Source organism: Thalia democratica, chromosome 9 (assembly GCF_965202585.1).
Source record: "Thalia democratica chromosome 9, ktThaDemo2.hap1.1, whole genome shotgun sequence".
In the NCBI taxonomy this organism is placed as follows: domain Eukaryota; kingdom Metazoa; phylum Chordata; class Thaliacea; order Salpida; family Salpidae; genus Thalia; species Thalia democratica.
This window is the reverse complement of record NC_139173.1, coordinates 20902414-20910436: the sequence shown is the minus strand read 5'-3', so window position 1 is coordinate 20910436 and position 8023 is coordinate 20902414.

Genomic DNA, 8023 nt, shown 5'->3' with positions numbered 1-8023 from the left:
TTGTACTTAACTATTTGTAAAGTTTTATATATATTATTCATATTCAAAATTTTTCATTCTATTTGTAATTTAGAAATAAAATATGTTTTCACTGTATATTAGTTTTGAATTAGCTGTAAAGTAAAAGACTATTAAAGTTAAACAAAAGTATTAAGATAGTAAGTTATATATTTTCTTAGAGTGGTGGTTTTTAGGTTAAATATAGCTATGAAGTAAACTACAAAGCAATTAAGAGGTACTTTAGATTGAAAACAGATTTTAATAAACAGCCGAGAGTATTGCACACCGCGCGCAAAGCGCGCTTTTGTGCTAGCCGAATATGGCAGATAAATATTATAATAAGTAAGAAAAATTTTTTAGATAACTTAAGTTTAAACTAAGGATTAGATTTCAAATCAAAAAATTAGGTAATAAAAATTAAATAAATTTGTGTTAAGTTAATACTAAAATTAAAATTTTTACTAATAATAGTTTATACGTAACACATTAAAATCATTATGTTTTATAGAAACAGAATTTAAAATTGTTTTATTATTTTAATAACTTTATTAAGACTAGTTTGGTTCGCCAAAAAATTCAAACATAAATTATGGAATAATGTTTTTAAATCATTCCAAAATAATAGATATCAAAAGAGTTTACAACAAACGCTAACTTGAAATTTAAACATTTCAAAGCAAGAGAACAAAAAAAAACTTCTAGATGTTAAAATTAGCGTATGAAATTTAACTACAGGTACAAAGCAGTTGTGTTGAACTTAACACCCCCGTATGTATAACTGAACTTTACAGGAACTTTAAAAAATTTGGTGGTAGTTTTTACTTTAATATTTTAACCAATTTGTAAGTTTTTTAACTTTTAATTATTCTTAGTACTTAATGGACTCTTAACTATTTAGTAATAAAAGTACCTTATTAATTTATAAAACTAAAGTTAAATGTGATGTGCTTATCAAATATTCTAATAGTTTGTTATTCTAATACTGTCAGTAAAAGCCAACAGATGAAGCTAACTATTAAAATGAAAGTTTTATAAAGAAATTATTCAAATATATTTAAATAAATATATTATTAGTAAGTTCATTCCAAAATACTTCTTATTTGAAAAAACTTTATTTAACTCAGAAAAGTTTAAGTAAAGCATGGTAATTTATGAGTTATTGTGTTGTTTAGCGACAAGTAATGAACATACTCATACTTAAGTTTAAGTTTTTAAAATTTATCATAATTCTGGTTCGTGCGTAGTAAAACAGTTTCCATGCAAATTAGTGTGCACAACTAGAATAAACAACAATAAAAAAAATTTAATCATTAAAATTTGTAAACAAATTTAAAATACATTATACAAAAGGAAACAATTACTTTTCGTTATTTTTTTTCTTTTTTATTATAAATGAAATCAGGCGTATATAATTGTTGTTATTTAAAATAACAATAAATTTTAGTAAATTTTCACCTTAAAGCAAAATATATATGGTATGGAACATTATAAACAATTCAATTCTTTTTAAGATTTTAATTTACGAAATATTGCATCTTTTTTTACTGGTTTTTGCTGCATCTTCACCTTTTTTCTTGATTGAAGTTGCCGTGTCCTTCAACTTTCCCAATGCTGAACTTGCTGCTTTCTTTGCATCATCTACTGCTTTTTTGGGTGTCTGCAAAAATTTAGTACTGTTTTATGCTTAAACTAAAAACTAACTTAAATTTTAAAAAAGACACAGTCTTGCTAAAAGTACAACAGTTTTCTACTCATACAGGACTAATCGATAACCGATTAAATATTCAAAAAACAAATATTTTACTATTACAGAGTTAGTTACTTTTAGTTAAATTCTTTTATAAAAAACTAAATAAATTGTAAAATAGTTTAGCTGACTATTTAATTTTTTTAAGCTTACAAAGTTCCCCTCAAAACTAAGTTATTACTTTAATTTTTATTGTTGCTAACTAGATATATTGCAATGGTTTGTACCATTAAAGAATGCGCAACTTTGCACATATAATATTCTTGTTTTTATTATTTTTAGCCGTTTATGTTATAAAAGTATTTTAAAGAGTTAAAATCTTTAAGTATGATAGTCTTAAAAATTTGAATTTCACCAGGCTCTAATCAAGATTTCAAAATTATTTATAAGTATATTACTAAAACAAGTTTGTTTTCCTCTATTTGCTTTAAAATAATTCTAACCACCAGGTTCTTTAACCAAAATTGTCTTGAGCATCAGTTTGTTTATTGTATTTAATAAGCTTCTACGATAAGTTATGAAACTAAAAACTTACATCAGTCATTTTTGAAGTTTTTAGTTCTTCGACACTGCTTTCTTGTTATAAATTAAAAGTAAATGAGAAATCAATTTAAAGAAAAAAATTTATGACTAGTTTTTTTTCATTAAATTTGTAATTTTCAAATATTCTTATATGACAAACGTTACTCAATTGTTTGTCAACACATATTCATACGTTCATAAGTTATTTAAGTTTATAATTAAGTTCATATAAACTAATTCATAACTAAAAGTATACTTAATCATAACTGAAAATAATAAACAACAACGTTATACTTACACAGGTATCTAATAAATATAATTTAAAAATGTTTTGTTTATTAAAAGCAACTGGCTCTTAACTAACTAAATGCTTAAACTTTTAAAATGCTTCTGTACTTAAAAATATTTTGATTTGTGTTGTTATATTTTCTTGTTAAGCCAAAAAAAAATTTTCAGTTAAAGGTGTTTTTGTGAATTCTAAGTTTTGAAATATTTTTAATGTTGTACAATGTACAGTCGCTCTTAATTTTTTATCTACCTTATTTTACTTTTAAGCAAAAAAAAATTACAAAACTATGAATCATGGTTCTCAACAAATAACTAAGAAAACTTGTACAACAAGAATTTTTACTAAAACAGCTTACTGAACAAAGAAAAGCGCTCAAAAAGTTTGGTCTAAGCATATGATGTATATAAAAAATATCAAGTCGTATACCACATGCTTTTACAATTTACTACGACCTAATAAAAAGAATGTTTGTACTTTACAGAATTAAACCTCAACAATCAAAATTAACGACAAAAAGATTAATAAGAAAATTAAACAAAAATTAACTAAGCAATATATTTACAAAGAAAGTTGTATTCGAAATATACTCAAAACATGCCTAATATTATACAAATTAAAATATAGTCTAATCCTAAAACTTTGAAAAGGAAAAAAAATATCAGTATAAAAAGTTATGCCAATCAAAAAGCAGCTCAAGGAAACTTGGCGTTTTGAATGCAAGCCGCAAAGCTGAATCTTTGGCAAAATTTCCTAATCAAGTGTTTGTTTGCTTTGTCTAGAGCATTTACATTCGCTTTATACTTTTCTTCGTAACTTTGTAATTTTCCATCTTACTCTATATAGTTTTCATGTTTATTCAAGTCAAGTCAAAACGTTGACTTCTGCTGCATAAACGAACGTAAACGGTGGCACCAACTTCAGCTGTATCTGAGCAACAACTTCTTATTCAAGTAATTTTTTTATCTTTTTCAAAACATTTATTTTTCATTGGATACTTTTTTTTGTAACTTCGTAACTTTATCATGCAATTTCTACATCCGGTATCAACAAGGAAGCACAAGTATAGTGTACTGAATTAGTAAATTGTACAAACAACCATCCGTTACAGCACAGTCGTGAATTGCAAGAAGCCTTCTAAAGTAAGATAACTTTATGCTTGCTTAACCTTTTAATTGTGATATTAATTTTACTGTATAATAAAGCATGTAGATTGTAGATTTGTTTACCTATATTGATTTTAGTTTAAAAGATAGATTTATATGTTGAATACAACGCTTAAAAAGCCAGGACACAGACAATTTTTGGTTTCTGATTTTTCTACTATATCAAGTAAATAAAAAATTCAAATGATTGTTTAAAAAGATACACAAAGTTTATTGCACTACATATATGTTTAAAACGCTATCAGGTTCAAAACCCTTCTTCAATGAATTTTCAATACGCTTTTTTAAAAGTTGTATAAGCTTGTAGATTTTTCTAAAGAACAATTAGTTTTTTTTATTAGGTTTATAAACAAAATGAAAAGGGTAGCAGCTCTTAAACCACTTCCTAGTCGGTCGAAGACCGATGGATTAAATTTAATAAGATATGGATAAAAATTTACCTAGTTATCAAAGCTTTATTGTTACACTGACTTTTTTTAATTTTTTTTATCATTAAATATGTATGATTAAAATTTTTAATTCTTACGATAAATGCAATTGAGAACTACTAAATAGGAATATTTTGGTTATAATTAGAACTTTAGTAGACTTACTTTATTCTGTATCATACATTTTATTTGTGATGGTACCTCAAATTTATGAATTATATCTATTCATGAAAACTGGTGGAAAATTCTTCTCACCTTTTCCTGGTCAAGAAAGCCAACGAGTGGGGAAACTTCGCTTGCAAGTAACTCCAATGAATCGAAAAAGCTTTCTAAATCTACGGACTCTAATGCGTAAAAGATCTTCTTTGGTAGTAATAAAAAAGTTAAGCAACGCGCTTAAATTTTTTCTTAGCTTTGTAATATTATTAAGAGTTGTAGGTTGTAACTTTTTTAGTATTATCTGTTTAAGTTTTAAGTCTATTCTTGATGATACTGTTTATTACTTTTTCTTTTCTTTGTAGTAGGTTCGACATCTAGCTAGGATTAATGTTTTTCGGTATTGTTAATTAAATTAATTAAAAAAACTTTTTATTTTGAGACAAATTTTTAATTTTAAAAACTTTTATCACTTTCTATATTCAATAAACATGTCATATTGAAAAAACTAAAATGTATAATAAAAATTATTTTCTTGAAACATATTTGTTTTTAAGTTTTTTTTTTTTTGTACTATATAGTTTTATCAAGTAGTTTGAACTTTTATTAAATTTTGCTCATAAGAGTGTTTTTGTAATTGAAATTTTAAAGCTTTCATGCAATATCTTATATATATTTAACTGCTTTTCAAAATTTTAAGTAAAATATACTACAAAAGTAATATTGTATAGTATATACAACAAATTTTTAAGTCCTTCTTTATTTTGTTCAAGTAAAAGTTTAAATTTCCTTTATGTTCTTTAGTGGTTTATAAAACTTTTTTTTATCGTCTTTTTTTAAATGCATTAGCTTAAAACTTTTGTTTTGTTTTTTTAGAGAATTTAAATAATTCATTAAACGATAAAAAATAAAAAAATAAAAAACGATTTACAATGATTTTCGTTATACATTGCCACTATAGTAAGCTAACAACTTTCTACTTTAAACAATTTTTGTAACCTTTTCAAAGAGCAGAGGTTTTTTTTTCTTAGGTATAAGTAATAACTTTCAAATTTTTAACTACTATTTTCAAAACGTTTTCTTCAGCTCGAATATCGAGATTACAGAAAACGAGTCAAAGATCTTCAAAGCGATTTGATATTTTTAATTTTATAGTTGTAATTCGTAACTATTTTCTTTCCTTGAAGTAAATTTTGCTTTATTAAAGCAGTTTTAGACTGCAAGAGTCCAATGCTTTTTAAACACAGAAAGTATAAACACAGAAAGTTAAACCGTACTTTTCTAAGTTTCTAACAGTATAACAGAAAATTATAGTTTATTTAACGACTAAAAATACGCACAAAATATTTGGTCTAATAACCTGGTGCACGAAGAACCTTTCGGTTATTGAGTCGCACATTTACGGATACCTTTTAACGTCTTGTCCAGGACAGTATTACAACTTGTATAAAGTTTTGTCAAATGGTATAAATTTAAGAACTATGTACTACTATTAAAAAGCGATATAAAAAAAATCATACTTTAGGGACTTCTGGTGTTAATAATATAATATTAAAAATATTAGTTATAAAAAGAACTCAAACGTAGTTTTAGAATTAAATCTTCATTCAATATTTTTGGCTAAAATGTTTTCTATAGTAGTAAACTCACAAATTCTTTCAACGTTTTTTTAAATATAATAGAAGGTTTAATGATTTTCTATACAATATCAAACTTTTTTGTATTCTAATTTACAACCAATATTCTACTTGCACACAAAAAATTAAAATATTTTACTTGCTAAAGGCAAAAAAATGATTTTAAAATCACAGTCTATTATAAAATGACAAAATATTAAATCTTGAAAATTTTTTTATTTTCCTTTTAATTAGAAAAAATACTAGAATCATACACAATAATAATTTATTTAGTTAAGCTTAGCAAAAGTAACTTTTTATTTTAAAGTTTAACTTGAGTAATTTTTACACGCATTTGAGTAACTATAAAATGTTTTATTACTACAAAAACGATTTATACTTATAAATCAAAACCAAGTAGTTACGAAAAACAAACGAAATTTTTTACTTTTATAGACATTTGTGGAAAGCTATGATTATTTTTATATTTTAGCAATAGTTATGTTTTTTATTTTAATTAGATAATTATTTAAAACTGTTGGTGATTTATTTAAAATATTTTTAACGTTAACCAACTTAATAACTAATTATAACAAAAAAATAAAATTAAAATATTTTATTTCATGATACTTAAAAAACAGAGTACCAAGCAAATGTAAGAGTGTAGTTCGTTTTTTGGATTTTGAATTTTTTAATCAGAGGTAGCTACTGTGGCTCTCAAAAGGATAGATCTGCGGCCCGCAAGCATATTTTTGTTTGAAATGGAATGCCCGCGAAAATTAATACTGTGACCCGCGAAGCGAACATCTAACTAAACCTTGTTTTCTAAACAATAAGTTGTTAAAATTCACACTAGATATTCTTAGAATTGTATGAAAAAACGTTTATTTTTAAATTACAACTGCGGCGGGTCAAAACTTATATTTCTTAAAATTGGCTCCCTACCACCAAATGCCTGTCAAGTGATGACCCCTGTTTTAAACATATGACTAAATTATAGTAACTTGCAACAAAAATTTTGTGAAACACTGTTTTCTATTCTTTAGGTATTAACCAATAGCAGAATGTCTTAAAAGGCAAGTTTACTGGGGAAAAACCAGGATTTTGTACCAGTATGTTATTACCCTATGCAGATACTCTAAATTCCTGTATTCAACTAAAAAGCATGCTGGATTATATATTTAACTATTTTTATAATGTAATAAGAATCAGTGTCTAAACTTTAAAGGTCTTGTAAGTTGGTGAGTTATAACTCATCTTATATCTGGAAAATAGTATAGTTAAATTTCAGACAAAATCATAGTACAACTGTTACTTTCTTTGAGTTTTTCAAAAGCTTTAATATATATTTTTTAATATTTGGCCTGATGGTATAGGAGTCCAAATGACAGCTTTTAAAACTTTTTGAGTAGAAATTTTCAAGATCAAAACCCAGTGGTTGACACACAAATAAAAAATAGTGCACCTATGTTGTACCACCATAACTTTATTTAGCCTTTGAAAGTATCAATAAATAGATGACATGCTTTCTTCTTGTGTATTATTATTTTGAAATGTTTGTTATGTGGTTTTTTATTTCAATAGTGCAGAACGTACATAAAAAGGCAGATTTCCTGCCTGCTATTTAGAAGTATATTGTTATGCTGATAATGATATTTTTACAATTTTCTGGTTTTATATTTATACTAAAACTGAATTTAGGGTTTCAATACACGTAGCAGGGTTGCCACACACTCACGGAACTCAGGAAAATTTAAAGTTGTAGAAAGTCTCAGGGAAACTCAGGGAATTTTGATTCTCTTTTTTCAATTCAGGGAAACTCAGGGCAGTTTTGGTTTTTTCTGAAATTTTCAGGGAAATTTTAAGATTTTTAAAAAATCTCACGGAATTTTTTTTCTAGATCTAGAATGAGATATAGTTAATCCAGTTTCAATATTTTGTTCATTAAATTTTATTTTATTCATTTTTAAGTGCTTATTTAAAAATTTTAAGCCTTGCAGCAAGTTCTTTAATATTCTTAGAATTAAAATAGTAATTTTTTAATAAATATAAATAATTTTAAGAGTTTGAAAAAAACTCAGGGAAGTTTAAGGTTACTCAAG